Raw genomic sequence first — 16516 nt, forward strand, 5'->3', positions numbered from 1 at the left:
GAGTATTATCACTCTCACAACCACACGTTCAATAGGAGTCAGGAACTCAGCAGATGCTGATAGAGGAATTTTAATTTAATTCACTACTACAAAAAAAATGGATAAATGTGTCCATGCATTAGGAGCTCCCTTGAGGGTATATTTCTTGGGAAATAAAAAGAAAATGTGATTTGGGAGAAATATATTTTAGGTTATTATTTCTCTGTTTGAGAAAGCTAAAGCTTGCCTCCAAATACATTTTTAAGTCTAGCAGTCTAGAGAGAAAAATGAGTCTGCAATCTCTTTCCTCCTGCTTTCACAATATAACCACTCACAGTTGTGACGAGAATTATCTCAAATTATACGGCATAAAAACTGGCATTGCCTCGCATGTTATTAGTCTATTTGCAGATGGCACCACAATTTACAACCCAACCCCATGACAAGAAATGCTGATTCTACAAATACTCTGCTTGAAAACAAGCATGGAGCTCTTAGTGATCACAGCAGGGCCAGACTGTTTACTCTTTACAAAATTTACATTAAAACAGTTCTTAATAATGCTAAATAACTCTATGCTGTTCAAGCCATTGCAAATATTTTGGAACCAAATGTGAATATAAATTAATAAACGTCTTTGTTAATCTCTAATTTAATCACAATTAGACATAATTATTTTATAGAGTGGGGATTTAAGAAGACCTAATATGTTGGCAAATATCAAAATATGACCAGCAAAACTTCAGTCAAATCCAAAAACAAGCAATTTTACAGAGAAAAGCAAAAAAGTAATTGGCAGATAGTGTGAGCTTCCCCGGTAGAAGATTTAGAACTGCAATTCTTAGGCTTTTTCCTGCTATCTTACACTTAGTAAGATCACACTTACACTTAATGCCATTAGTCTGCAAGTTTAATATGAAAAACAGAGTAACGAGTCAGCTTATTTCATCTATACTTAATATCTGAGCAGGTGGAAATTCAAATCACTCTCAAAATGCTGTCATCTTTGATTCAACAAAGACCTCCTGGGGATCGGCTGTTTGCACACTACTCCATGTACTAAGAAATGCATCCAGATAAATCTTACCACAGTTTCATCAGCTCCTCCAGAAAACTTCCGACTTTATGGCATTCTTCTATAATCCTTCTTATTTCTGTAAAGTAGGTAGTAATGTCATCGCTTTCATTTCTGATTCTAATCATTTGAATCTTTTCCTTTTTTTTAATCTTGGTCAATCCAGCTGAAAGATTTGTCAATTTTCTTGACCTTTTCAAAGAACCAATATTTGGTTTTCTTGATTCTCTCTATTGTTTTTCTATTCTCTGTTTCATTAATTTTCACTCTAAGCTCTATTATTTCCTTCTTTCTTCTTGCTTTAGACTTAGTTTGCCCTTCTTTTTTCCATTTTCCCAAGGTGGAACGTTAGATTATTGATTTGAGATCTTTTTCTTTTTTAAAATATGCATTTTAAATTCCTTCTAGCCAGCAGAAAAACAAACTCATGAGAAACACCCCCCAGGACTGAGAAGCACCCAGAGCTGGGGTGAGGGAGAGCCAGGCTCAGCCGTCCATTGCCGTCGATGCGTCTCGCCCAGTTTGCCATTCCAGGACACGGGGCCAAAGCGGCCGCCCTCACCAGAGTTCTGTTCATATTCCTGATCTCCTAGGACTGCAAAACCCTACCGTGAAATAGGTCATTACAGCCCTCATGGGAGGTGATCTCTTCAGCAAAGTAGCCTCCAAACTGGCAATAGGGACAATCTGATCACAGGGATCAATGGGTTTCTGGACGAGGGCATTACCTTTATTCCAGAGAATGGGACCTGAGTGTCCAGACTGAGCCTCCCAGGAAAGTGTCCTCTGCTGACAAAAGGAAATGAGTCTTCTCCATGACGAAGCTGAGCAGTGAACCACTCTGGAGGAAGCAGCAGCGGTGGGGGGCCTGCAGGGGTACTGGCAGGCCCAGTAGAGGGAGCAGCAGGGATGATGGAAAGATGTGAGCGGTGCGTGAAATCAAAACAGAGCTTATCGGACAGGAGGTTTCCTCAGTGGCCTGTGTCTGGATGGCAAGAGGAAGCTGGCCTGGTTCCCAAGCAACGTCTGTGACGACTCCCACATTCAGTTCATCCAGGTGCCCTAGTCCTCTATCTTGGCTGTTTTGCCTCTTCTTGGAGCAGCCTTTTCAGCAGCACAAGGTCTGGGCCAGTTTGAAGCTATTATGGACCCAGAATAGCCGTGTTTTGATCCTGATCCAGCCTTGTAGGGGCAGCCGTTTCTTTTAATCCAGATTCAGTATTGCAGGGTGGAGACCATTTGACTGAATTGTTTCCACAGAGATGTGGCACGACCGATTATGAGTGTGACCTTTTGATGAGATGGAGATGTGACTCCACCCATTCAAGGTGGGTCTTGATTCATTTACTAAAGTCCTTTAAAAAGGAGAAACATTTTGGAGAAAGTGCAGATGTAGACGCATGGAGAATATTGCTTCAGGGCTGACAGAGACATGGATTTTGGAGACGCTTGGAGTGCCGACAGAGGGAGCAGGTGCCTAGACACGGGCAGAGCCCAGCAGGCATTGCCATGTGCCTTCCCATGAGATGCTAAACAATCAAAACCCAGAATTGCGTCCCTGAGGAACTAAGTGAGGCCCACGACGCTTAGGGAGGAAAATACTGCATCAGAAGCTGGAAGCCACACAACATGGACCAGCAGACGCCAGCCATGTGCCTTCCCAGATCAGCCTTCCTTGAGCCAAGGTAAGTTTCTCTAGATGTCTTAGTTTGGACATATTTATGGCCTTAGAACTGTAAACTTGCAATTTAATAAATTCTCTTTTTAAAAGCCGTTCCATTTCTGATACATTGCATTCTGGCAGTTAGCAAACCAAAACCAGGCCCATCCTCATCTTTGAGAAACTCCTCTTTGACCTCAGCAAAGGCAGCGGCCTGGGCTACGTGGAGGCCCACCTCTGGCTCTCCACTCGGCTGTCCACAGACACGGGCTTCACCTCACTGAGGAGGGCTCCTCTACCCTCATCAGCTTCACCTTCGTCTCCAGAGCCATCAGCACGACCCATGACTCCCGGTACTGCCCCACCAATGTGCACTTCACTCCATCACCACCTACAAATGCGAGCGTGCCATCCTCGACACACTGTGTACATCTGCGTTCAGGGAGCCTCCACCGGCACCAAACATCACTGTCTCTGTGCAGCCCCCTTCGTCTCCCAGCATGGGACTAAGCAAAGGGCGTCTGAACCATGGCAGGTGCCTGCCCGGAATTCCTGAAGTTCATCCCAGACCCTGCACTCATATCTTCCTTCTTTTAGTCAGGAAATGCTCCATGACCCTGACCCTGAAGAAGTTCAAATTCAACAACTATTTCCCTACCAGGGTCTGGGCTCTGGTGGCCAACTCTTCCACCATCTTCTCTGTCTTGCTCCTCTGTGGAATCAGTTCCTGCTTAGGCCTGGAAACCCCCAAGCTGCACATGCCCAGGGACACCGAGTGCCTGCTGCTGACTGGCTGGTTCGTAGCCCCTTTTGGGAAGAACCCATGGTGAATGTATCTGGCCAGCATACTGCCAACCCTGCTGGTGACCTTCCTGATCTTTCTGGACCAGCAGATCAACCGTCATTGTCAACCAGGAGAACAAGCTGCAGAAGGCTGCTGCCTCACGTCTGGACCTGTTCTGGGTGGGCATCCTCATGGCTCTGTGCCCCTTTATGGGGCTTCCCTTGACAGCCTCAAGATGGAGATGGAGCCAGCCCCCCCGAGGAACAGCTCCAGTTCCTGGGGGTGAGGGAACAGAGAACAATCAGCATCCTCACCTTCATCCCAACAGGACTCTCAACCTTCTTGGCTCCCACCCTGAAGTAGGTCCATGCTTGCACTATATGGAGTCTTCCTCTACATGGTTGTGGCCTCCCAGAATGGCATCAAGTTCTAGGAACACTGCAAGCTCTTCATAGTGCCAGCCAAGCACAAGCTGGGCCATGCCTTCCTGCAGCACGTGCCCCTACACCAGAGCCACCTCTTTACCTTGGTGCAAATCCTTTGCCTGACTGTGCTCTTGATCCTCAAGCCCACGATGGCCACCATCGTCTTCCCTGTCATGGTCCTGGATCTCAGCATCATTCAAAGGCTTCTGGACCTCATCTTCTCCCAGCATGACCTTTCCTGGATTGACAACATTCTACCAGAGAAGGAGAATAGAGGCCCCTAGAAATACTTTTAAGGTGCCCCAGTTCCCTCCTCACTCAGTTACAGAGATTCCCATCAAAAGTACCCATTCAGATCCCCCCAAACAGCATTCCCAGAAAAAGATCTTCCAGTCGGAGTACTCACTCTGACTCTTCCTTCAGTAACTCAGAACTTCATTGAAGCATTACTTTGCAGTTCAAAATTTCCTGTCCAACTTCATCTGCTTTCAACTATGCGTGGAACCCAGTCTTCATGATGTCACACGTGAAAATGGAGATTGTGGTGGTTTTGAAATGTCTATACCCAGGAAGTCATGTTCTTAAATCTAATCCATTCCAGTGAGTGTCAATCCATTGGAAGTAGGATCTTTTGATGAGTCTTCTTCAGTTAAGATGTGACCCACCTGATTCAGGATGGGTTTTAACCCTCTTACTGGAGTCCTTAAAGAGAGAGAAAAACACAGAAGCAAGAAGCTGAAAGCAATGAAATCCTGGAAGAGAATGGAGACTAGCAGATGCTGCCATGTGACAGAAGAATTGTTATTCAGGAAGTAGCCTTGCCTTGATGAAGCCTCGACTTACACATTATCTTGGCCTCAAACTGAAAGGTAGTAAGTCCTCATCATTTAAGCCAACACACATTTCATGGTGTCTGCTCAGCAGCCTAGGAAACGAAAACAGATGGAGTCAGACCATGACTTCACAGTCTTGGACAAACGTGGAAGAGAAGCTGATGGCAAGACTGCCCTCTTCGATGCCACAGCTTAGCTCAGATGGTGGTCAGAGTGAAGGCATGACTTAGTCTTAGCTGTGAGAATCTGGACCAAAACCTTTACCCTCTCTGTGACTGATTAATAAAAAATGGAAATGTCATCGAAAACTACTGCTTAGTTGCAAAACTCTCTTCTTCCCTGTGTAGTGATTGAAATAACCTAAGCCCAAATTTTACACTTTATTTTTAAATGCAATCCAGAATAGAAACTATGACATTATTCTGAAATGAAAAAATGCTTGCTTCCCAAAACCATAACTGAGATAAAGTGAAAGAGTCCATTTGTATTTAAAATGAATAAAAGATGGTCTTGAAAGAATGATTAAAATACTCTTACTTTAATAAACCAAGGTTGGAAAATTTGTTTTGCATTTTACATATTCAAAAGTGCCAAGAAGGTAAAAGCTTTTCTCTTTATCTCATTTGGTTTTCTAAGGGTCATACAAAAAGTTTCAGCCATCTGTGTGATGGGTCTTGCTCCAGCACAGAATTTGGGCATTAGCAAGTGGAAAAGTCAGTTCCAAAAATCTGTGAAGGCAAAGAACTAATACATTCGAGTAGATGAATGTTTTTAAAATAAAATAGTTCTTGTTAAATTGAGATTTCAAGCCAAATGTTATACAAAATGATCCTTTAAATTAATATTACTGATTTTTCTTGCCCAGAATCAAATCTCTATGCATTTGGATGGGTCTTTCTTGTATATTTTCAATGGTTTAATTTCCAAAGTCAAACTCCCACTCACATGAGCATTACATGATAAGCAGAATAAATGTCAAATTTTAGAAGACTAACTTTTCAAATATTAATGAAAATAGTACTTTAAATGAATGATGAGGGGTGCACGGGTGGTTCCGTGGTAGAATTCTTCCCCTGCCATGCGGGGGACCTGGGTTCCATTCCCAGTCCCTGACTTTCCCCAAAACAAACAAAGAGACAAACAAAATTCAACAAATGGTGCTGCAATACCCGGATACTCACATGGAAAAAAGAATGAAATGTGGCCCTGCCTTACAGCATACAAAAAAAAAAAAATTAAATGAATGATAAGTCATTAGATAGATTAAAAACAGTTATAATAATTAACAGCATTGAACTATATATCTGTGGTCAAAAGGGGAAATATTAAGTTGTATGTATGATAATAGAATAAATTTTTTTTAAATCCATGGAATTATACAAACAGTGAACCATAAGTTAAACCATGGACTATGGTTAATAGTAGAATTATAGAAATGTGCTTTCATCGGTTGTAACAAATGTCCCACACAAATGAAAGGGGCTAATAGTGGAGTGGTGAGTGGGACTCCTGTATTTTATGCATGATTGTTCTGTAAGCCCACAACTTCTCTAATTAAAAAAAGAAGTTAAACAGTTAATAATAAAGCAAAATTTATCTTCAATCCATTTTAACAAACCCCAACCATGTTTATTTAACACTGCATCTGTCATTTACTTTCTCCAAAACAGCTATGGATTTGAATCTTGAGTAAATCATTTTAGTTAGATTTACTACATAAGCCTAGTATAATGCACGGACTGTAGAAAGCTCTCAATAAATATGTTGACTTAAATCTCAGAGCTTCCCTCCAAAGGATACTGCCAAGAGGTAAAATTATAAACCTCTATCACCTCTACCCAGAACAGCAGAAGTACTTAGCTGTTCTTAATTGGGAACCATTGCCTGATCTTAAGTGTAAATTCTTTCATCGTCATCTGTACTAGGCCAAGGAGCACTGACAATCTACCTGTAACACTTAGTTTTAAACCTGGCTGATTTGCAGTAGCACTTTGTCCAAACTAAACTGTAAAAATGTTATGGATTCAGTAGTAAATGTGTCTAATTAATCAAACAAACTGGAAAACTGTGATGTTAATTTTTTGTTATAAATTGATCACTGTCTTATCACCTTACATGCTATTTTCTTTTGTGGATGCATGAACATTTTAATTTCAGTAACTTTTAACAGGTTGCCATGTTGTTACTTTTCCAAGCAGTAGGGGTCAGTAATTTTTTCCACTTGTAAAATAACCATAATCCAGTAAAACTTAATCCAGTGTGTTAAAAAAAAATCCCTTTAAGCACTGCTTTAGTCGCATCCTATAAATGTTGGTATGTTATATGTGCTGGTTTGAAGGGATTTATGTACCCTGGAAAAGCCATGCTTTGATACTAATCAGTTTTGTGGGAGCAACAGTTTCATATAATCCTTGTTCGGTACTGTAGGTTGGAAACTTGATTAGATCATCTCCACGGAGATGTGACACGCCCAGTTGTGGGTATTAACCTTTGATTAGAGGGAGATGTGACACCCATTCCAGGTGGGTCTTGCTTACTTTACTGGAATCCTTTAAGGAGGAAGCATTTTGGAGAAACTTGAGAATGACGAGAGCAGCAGAGACACAAGAACTTCAGAGTCCACCAGCCAGCAACCCTTGGAAATGAGGGAGTTTGCCCCTGGGGGAGCTTCATGAAGCAAGAGGCTTGGAGAGGAAAGTAGAAGATGTCACCATTCCCACAATGTGCCTTTCCAGTTGATAGAAAGAGATCCTGAACTTCATTGGCCTTTCTTGAGTGAAGGTGACCTCTTGCTGGTGCATGAGTTTGGACATTTTTATGAACTTGCTTTAATTGGGACATTTTCTCAGCCTTAGACTGTAAACTAGCAATTTATTAAATTCCCCTTTTTAAAAGCCATTCCACTTGTGGTATATTGCATTCTGGCAGCTAGCAAACTAGAATATAATGTCTTCATTTTCATTCATCTCAAAGTATTTTCTAATTTCTCTCTTGATTTCTTCTTTGACTCATTGGTTATTTAGCAGTTTATTATTTAATTTCCACGTATTTATGAATTTTCCAAATTTCCTCCTATCATTGATTTCTGATTTCATTCCATTGTGATCAGAAAACACATTCTGTATGATTTCAACTTTTTAAAATTTATCAAGGTTAGATTTATGGCCTAGTTTATGGTCTATCCTGGAGACTATTCCATGTACATTTGAAAAGAATGTATGTTCTACTATTTAGGAGTCTCAATATAAGGTTATAAAAATTAATATAGGGTTTTTACACAGGCCAAATAATGCTAGCTGCTATTAAAAAATAATTGCAAAAATTTAATGACAGCTAAAAAATAACTTTATTGCCTTGTCCACAATTTATGCTATAGGGGCATGAGCCGAGACTTTGTTCCAAACTGTGATGCAGAGACCCTGTGTGATGCAGATGCAGCTGCTGCTTCACAGAATACACAGCTTCAAGGCCGACCTGGGTTATCAACCAGGTAAGTATGAGGATGGAGAAGTATACTTTTTCTTAACCACCTGATGCTAGAAGTTGTCCATCTTTTCTGCTCATACTCCATTAGGAAAATCCAGTTAGGCACTTCATATGGACACCGAGGGGCTGGGAGGTTGGTTTTGGTTGGCATCTGGCCAGTCTACCACATGCCCTTTATATAAAATCTGAAATGTAAAGGAACATATGAAAAGAGAAAACAAGAATTTCATAAGAGTCCACCACCAATGCTAAGATTTCACCAACTTCTTCAAAGTTGGTTGATGGGTCATTTGGTTCGGTTGGTTGGCTTTGGGGGGCAGGAATCAGAACTGCGAGCATTTAACAAACAGCAGTTTTTAAACAGAGTTAACAAAAATCACTTCCCAATCATGGATAGAAGATGATATGCAGAGAGAGGTGCTGTCGTTTCTGTCCCCGATCGTGTATTCATCTTTCCCAATTAAAAAAAAAGAAAGATTGGGGCAGGCCGCATGACTCAGGGGCAGAGTGCTCACCTGCCATGCTGGAGACCCAGGTTCGAGTCCCGGTGCCTGCCCGTGGGGAAAAAAAAAAAGATTGACATCATTCAGGATTAGTTATTTTTATTATTTCCTTTTTTGTTTTTCTTTCTGACTGAAAATCAAAACATTGTTTGATTGTTTTTTATTACAAGAAGCAAAGAAATCCTAAAAAATAAAAACATTAGGGAAAAACCGACAGCATTCCTGTTGCTGCAACCCCACTTTCACCACCACCCCTCCCTGACGATGGTGAATCTCCATCTCTTCATGTCCACATTCTTTTCAGTGTTCATAGCAACACAAACAAATGAAAATGTTCCCTCCAGAAGAAGGCTTTTTCCTTATTTTACAAAAGGAGGATCATTTAAATACATTACTGTGCAACTTGCTCGGCTGGTGGTCCTTCCCGCCGGTCAAGGAGTATAGACCCAACTCCTTTTTAGTAGTTACATAGTATTCCAGAGGATATATCCCAGAGGGGGGGAGGGTTACTCAAACAATGTATATCTTTATACACATACTTACTAACTAACACTTCTGTTTCTGTAGGATAAAACTCAATCAGTTTTAAAGATGCAGAAAATTATTACTTTCTTTGGCAATAAAAAGGCCATTATGTAGCATTAAACATCCCTCCTTGGTGGGAAAAGGGGGGAAATATATTTATTTCTCAGCACTGAGTCACAAGCCTATGAATAATTTAGGCTTTGTTTGCAAGTACATAAACAAAATACAAAATACAAGTGCTCACCGAACAAGGCATTATATTCCATTTGAACTAGGGGGCAAAGGATGTATCCTGAGAGACGCATTTCCTGGTACAGGAAAATGAGCAGAAGAGGAAGGAAGCAGCTGAGAAAAGCACTGCTGACCCAAGCTTCACCCTTCAACTGTAGAATTCCCCTGACTACAAAGAACCCAACAGGGCCCTGAGTTCAGGGTCGGGGTAAGTTTGGGGTTGAGCTCAAGAAGAATCACAGATCTTTCAAACCATGATTCCTTGTATTTAGGTCTCTGCTTTACTTCTTCTCTTGGTTGGCTGGGGCAGTTTTTTCAAGAAGGAAACATGGAAATATGACCCCTGCACCCTTCCATATCTGAGGAGAGCTTTCTGTTGTCATCGTACACAAAAGACAGCTTGACTGCATTTAAAACACCTTTTCTCTTTTGAAATCTTATAGATCCCTAAGTTTCAAAAGCCTCTGAGCTTGTGGTGGTTCTGAGGACAACCCGATTTGGGTTTCTCTGCTGGTGTCATGTGAGGGTACAGGGCCCCCTCCCTGCTGCTGTGCCATGCTCCCCCCATCTCTCCCATGACTGGGGTGAAGGCGAGTCCCTGTGTGCACATACGAATGGGGAGAGTACAAATGCAGTAAACTAAAATGTATTTTCTGTAGTTAGCATGGCCAGAAGCTGGTCTCTGATCTCCTCTGTCTCCTCTGATATACTCTCAGCTTATCCAAAGTGCTAAGACAAGGAAGAAACTCCACCTGGATATGCCTACAGCAATACGACTATTACCTCAGTAACTGAGTGCAGGAGAGGAGCCTGGTGTGAGAATTTACAGATCTGAGTTTATTATTCTTTTGCTTTATGTTATCCGATGCCATCAGATGTAGCCATCCTACCCCATTGTTCTAGAATGCCTCAGATCCTTTAAATTGTTTTATGGCATCACCTAATCAGCTTGTCAGAGAGCCACCCTTTGGCTTATGATAGTTGTTTTGTTGTGCAGTGTGGACTGTTGGAATTCTTACCTGCAATAGAAAAAGAAGTGTAACTGTCCTCTTCCCCATCTGGCCAGTCCCCTAAAATCTACATCTCTCTTAGGGTCTTTTGCAAACTGAAGCAAAAATAATAATAATAATTTGTGGACTAGACTAGGGGAAATCAATCTAAAAGATTAATCAACAGGCTTGAAAAGACAGAAATAAGAGCAACTCCTAGAATTTCAGTTGCAGGAAATGATAGAAAATGTCAGAGCATTTCAACCAAGGTGAATCAGCAAAGGCAGGTATATTCTGTCTTCTTGTTGACTGTTGTGCTTTTGAATCTGTTGTGGACCCCGGAAAAGACTATGCTCTGTTAATCCATTCTTGTGGGGGCGGACCTCCTGATTAGGTTGTTTCCATGGAGATGTGACCCCGCCCATTCAAGGTGGGTCTCAATCCACTTGCTGGAGCCCTTTAAGGCAGAGACAATCTGAAGAGACCTCAGAGGCAGAAACGCCCCTGGAGAAACAAGCCAGGACCCACAGAAGCCCAGAGACATGTTGGAGGAAGGTCAGCAGGCACCACCATGTGCTTCCTAAGTGAAAGAAGAACCCCAGAGGCCATCAGCCTTCCTTCAGAGTCACAGAATCTTTCTCTGGATGCCTTAATTTGGATATTTTCATGGACTTAGAATGTACATTTTGTAACCTAATAAATCACCTTCATAAGCCAATTCATTTCTGGTAAACTGCACTCTGGCAGTTTTAACAAACCAAAACAGCAGTTTAAATTCAAACTCCAGGAGAGACTGTCCTTTTAGTCTAAGGTCATATTCCCACTTCTTGGCAGGAAAGGGTTGTCTGATGGTTCCATTGAACTGACTTAAGTGAGGAAGAGGCAGTTCCCTGAAAGAGTATCAGACTCTCTTAGTCAAAAAGAGAAGTTGACTTGGTTTTGTTTCTAGCCATCAAAATGTGTGATGCAGCAGGCAGGCAGTTACTCCACCTTGGAGTTAATGAGAAGATCTAATTTCTTTATTTTTGTCTATAATTGACCTGGTCTTCCTACCATGCTTTCCCACCACTTCTTGGCAGAGCAAAGTTAGCTAAACGTTCAATCCAATTTAAAGTTTAGTTCAACCAAAAATTTAATCAGTCCCTTTAGATGGTGTTCAACCTCTTTATGAAACAAGCATTTGGTCCCTCAGATGACTCCCCTTTCCGTGGTTCTTTAGGAGTCCCCTGTGTCTCCTGAAGCAGGAGGAGCTCCCGTTCATGCTGGTCCTTGGGTCTGCCCTGTCCAATGTCTGGGGGTCTCAGCTGGGGTCCCTTGCCCACCTGACAGCTGCACAACCTCCTTTGATGCTGCAGCCAGCAGCTGCTGGCTTCTTGGGCCATTTTTTTGACTCAGGCATTCTCCTATGGAAGCTTTGGCCATCTCCCCCATTCTAATTTGAAAGCTGCCAGAATGCAATATACCAGGAATGGAATCACTTTTAAAAAGGGGAATTAATAAGTTGCAAGTTTACATTTCTAAGGACATGAACAAATTAAAGCAAGTCTATAGAAATGTCCAATCTAAGGCATCCAGGGAAAGATACCTTGGTTGAAGAAGGCTGATGATGTTCAGGGTTTCTCTCACAGCTGGAAAGGCATATGGTGAACATGGCAACATCTGCTAGCCTTTCTCCAGCCTTCTTGTTTCATGAAACTCCCCCAGGGCGTTTTCCTTCTTCATCTCCAAAGGTTTCCGGCTGTGTGTTTGCTCTAAAGCTTTTTCCAAAATGGTTCCTTCTTTAAGGGTTCCAGTAGGCAACACTGCTTTGAATGGGTAGAGACACACCTCCATGGAAACTATCTAATCAAAAGTTGCCACCTATAATTGGGTGGGTCACATCTCCATGGATAATCAAAAAGCTTCCACCCAGCAACATTGAATGAGGATTAAAGGACTTGGCTTCACTGGGGTCCAGCAGAGATTAAAACTGGCACACCCCTTCCTAACTCAGCCTCACCTGACCTCTTGTAGGTTCCCTGTCCCTGAGCCCCCACTTCGTCGTCCATCTGCTCCCCTAGCCTTACTGTTGCATCACCTCACCTCCCCATGGCAGGCTCCATGACAGGCCCACCTGCCCTCACCACAGAAGACTCCCTCTGCCAAACCACGCTGTGCCACCCAATGAGTGGGACCTTCTGAGAAGAAGCCTTTCTTGTAGTCTCAAATGCACATAATCTCAACCCTCAATTTATATAACATACCTTTCCATTTAGGGATCAAAAACTGGAATGGGCATTTCTGAAAGCAAACATCCAACAAGTCCATTCGCCTACCTCACTCATCCTGACCCCTTCCCTCAATGCCCGGGGCTGGAGAAGGGCAGCTCCCCCCAACCCTTCTTCTTCCCATCTGAACCTGCTTTATATACAACTGGGTTGACGCCAAGCCTGGGACTTATATACCTAAGGATCCTACAAAGGAAATGAAACAATCCTTTTTCAAGGCAATAAGCTAGCCTGGCAGGCAATTACCTTGTCTCAAATTCATATTTTTAATGTTAGAAAATGAAATTTACACTGATCTTTCTTTCTGCATTCCTTCTGCAATATTGCTAATCTATCATGGGCATGTGTATGTCTTGGGAAATGAGGACAAAGTTATATACCCACCAGGAGAGAAAGAAGCACATTGTTTCCAAAATATGATCTCTGTTGGAATTTTTTGAGTAGAGGAGCTTTGTGTTATTTCTTTCATGAAGACTATGCCTGGAAAATAAAACACAGCATCTCGAAATCTCTTCCCTCCACCACCCACTTCTCTGCAATGCTTGTGAACTTGTGTACATGGCCATCTCTAAGAAAGATGTAGAAAGATTTGTAAAGAGGTGTAGGGAAAGACTGCCTCAAAAACTGGCACCATGCAGCAGAGAAATGAGTGCTTTGTTGGTTCAGGCCTCGATTTTGTACCAAGAAGTGAAGGAGACATGAAGTACCTTCCTACCTTCTGGCGTGTGCGTTCCCTGCACATCTGGCTTGAGTGTCTACTCTCTCTGCTCCCTTCACACCATTTACATTTCCTATCATTATAGTTGTGTTTATAGCATAAAACTAGTAATCTGCTTTTCAGCCTCCCCAACAAAATTTTAAGCTCCTTTTCAAAAATAACCATGTCTTACTTTATCTTGACTCTCCAGCACCCGACACCACGCCCAGCACATCGTAGGTTCTCAGACGGACACTTGTACAATGTGGGCGACTCCACCTTCCATACCAAACCAGGTACAAACCCAAACCCAGAGTCTGCAGAACTGATGCACGGATCAGCCTCATGAAACAGCAATGGCACCGCGCTTCAGGGGAAAGTAACTAACCAGGGAAAGAGGAGGAATGCTTTTAGACTTTAGTTTGCTTACTTGCGAATTAGATACATTTTTTTTTCTGAATGGTTAAAATTTTGCATTAAGCCACACCCAAAAATTTCTTTTGGACTTCAAAAGATCATGAACATCCAATAAGCACTGTTCCTGAGTTACACAAATGTCTACAGTTGATGAGGAAAATGTAATTTTCCACAAAAATAAAAGAAACCACATAACCCAAGCACTTCCCTTATGGCTGAGGAAAGTAGCCCAATGAAGTAGCATTTTTTGGCCTCAAGTGTTCCCTGCAGACTTTATTGCCTTTTACTATAGGGTTCTGGTGCTTAAAACTTTGCAAGAAATTAACACTATTTCCTTTTCTTTGCTTTTCAGCATAGGTGGTAACCCTGATAAAACTTGCTTTCAAACATTGCTTCTTTCTGAAAAAAATGTCTTATGAGCAAAAGTAAATATTTTAAAGTTGTAAATTTATGAAGCTATTGTTACTTCTCATTTGTGTATAAAAATGAAATCTCTAACCTAATGTCTTATAAATTTTTAACTTTTTTCTTCCTTATTCTTATCAAGGAAACAGAAGGTAAAAAATAAAATGAATAGCAATGGTATCCTGTCACTTTTCCTTCCTAACCATTTCTGGATTTGGAGCATCTAGCAATAACATGCTTATCTCTTTATTTTTTTAATTTATTGAGTTCACTATCTATTGATTTCCCACTATGAAAAATTAAGATTTCACTGTCTTAAATTAACTATTGCCCTCTCCCCTCTGCCTAATTTTTCATGTTTTAGTCCTTTGATTGGTGATCCTTATTTCTTTAATTAATAAATTTAAATGTCCGTTCCTTGTTTCCTAAATTGTGGGCGCATCTCTTGACTTGCTGTCACGCAAGAGAAAGCTGCCGGCTGCCCCTTGCCCCTCCACCCTGCTCTGCCTGTGTCAGCCGTTCCCTTCCTTTTGTTGTAAAGGTTAACACCATCCAGACTTCACACGCTTTTGATCGTGCACTCATTTTTAAGGGTGGGAGACTGGGTAACCAGCGAGGGTTTTCTGCTCTGTGCCCGTGTGGACTGAGTTCCTGTGGGGTGTCCGGCTGAGGGGCGCTCTGAGCGCCAGCGGAGCTCGGCCACCAGCAGGATTCTCTGAGGGTGGCTGGAGCCAGACTGGGTGGTTGTGTCAAACGCCGTATTTGCATTTGGAGCGTAAGGCTTCCATTGTTCCATAATAAAACCAGCGATGATATTTAAGGTATGTCAGACCAGGAGTGCTTCATACCCCTCTTCTTCCCCATTTCCCAAAAAATAGCCACCAAAAAAAATGCAAAGGACTATGCTGGGAATAATGTGACTAACGATAAGAAAAGACTATTCACCAAAGTCCAGGGACTGCTTCATAATAGGGATAAGTTGAGAAATAAAATGCTGGGTTTTAGTGGACCAAACAAATAATCTCTCACAGAAATTAGAAAGAGACTCTAATGCAATCCTGCCGTCCCACTCAGGGATAGAAAGACCCCATTAACCGAGAAATAAAACAAGCGCCCCATTACTGCTCACAAATTATCTTCTGAGCCGCCGCAGTCCAGCCTCCCACTCCCCCTGGCTGTCACCTTGTGGCTCAGCCCTAGGCGCTCGCGAGCTTCAGGGCAGGAAGTGCTTATCCTCCTGCCACCTCAGGACACCACCGCTCAGCACCGTTGGTGCACCGCACACCACGTCCCGGAATGCCCTGACCCAGGCAAAGAGGCACAAAAGCAGACTCGTGTAATCACAGGCATGTGGGCTCCCCAAGAGTCTTTAATGACGTGCATTATATACAAAAGAAAGTTGTATACTAAAAGTTGAGCAAGTAAAGCAGTTTCTAACAAGGAAAATCACCCAGCTGAGACACCTGTGTAAAGCCTTTTAAAACACCAAAGCCCTTTCACTTTGTAGATTCTGTCCTCAGTGTGCAAGTGAGCGCTTCTCAACAGGTGTCCCCCCCACACACCTTGCAGCGTCTGCCAGCGTTCTGAGCTATTTTATTATGAAATGCTCCACTACCTTTGTTCAGTGCCTCAAACAGTGGGGAGCCTGTCCCGGAGCACAGGAGTCAGCTGCGGAGCGGCCCTGACCGGCTGAGAGCTGGGCACAGCGAGCTGGGGCTGGGGGCAGAGCTTCAACCACGGACCAGCCTCCAGCTGCAGCTCAAATAGAAACAAACCGCACCGGGGCGTCCAATTGGCAGGCTGGAGCACTGTCTACTCTGATCGTTATCGTTTGGGGCCCAACGGAGAATCCTGGGGGCCGACCGAGCCCCCAAGCTGGGAAAGCCTTCAGCAGCTCATGTCAGGAGCTTCTCTCAGCTGCCGGCCGTCCTGGGAGCGTCCCTCACCACCAAGTTCTGGACGGGCCTCGAGGACACCTGCCAGCCCTCGCCAGCCAGGTGCTTCCTCGCCAGGTGAAGGCTCCTCCGTGTTCTCTGAGCTGGGCCACAGCCGCGCCTTTGGGGCTGGAGCACCGCTCTGTGGGAAGAGAATGTCACCTGGAACCAGTCGATGACCTTGTGGAGGGCGTTACCCGGGCGCCAGGGATGCGGTGTGGATCTGGTGGCCCACTGAGGCGTCCTCAGGAACCATCTGTTGGGGCTCACCTGCGGCCTTCAGGGCAGTGTCTGGCAGCCTCGGTG

At 43.1% G+C, this 16516-nt stretch overlaps 1 pseudogene; it reads left to right on the plus strand.

Annotated features, from left to right (window-relative positions):
* The first annotated feature begins 3325 nt into the window (after nt 1-3325).
* LOC143665232 (electrogenic sodium bicarbonate cotransporter 4 pseudogene) lies at nt 3326-4334 on the plus strand (annotated as a pseudogene).
* The last annotated feature ends 12182 nt before the right edge of the window (nt 4335-16516 follow it).

The sequence above is a fragment of the Tamandua tetradactyla genome, chromosome 21 (genome assembly GCF_023851605.1).
Source record: "Tamandua tetradactyla isolate mTamTet1 chromosome 21, mTamTet1.pri, whole genome shotgun sequence".
In the NCBI taxonomy this organism is placed as follows: Eukaryota; Metazoa; Chordata; class Mammalia; order Pilosa; family Myrmecophagidae; genus Tamandua; species Tamandua tetradactyla.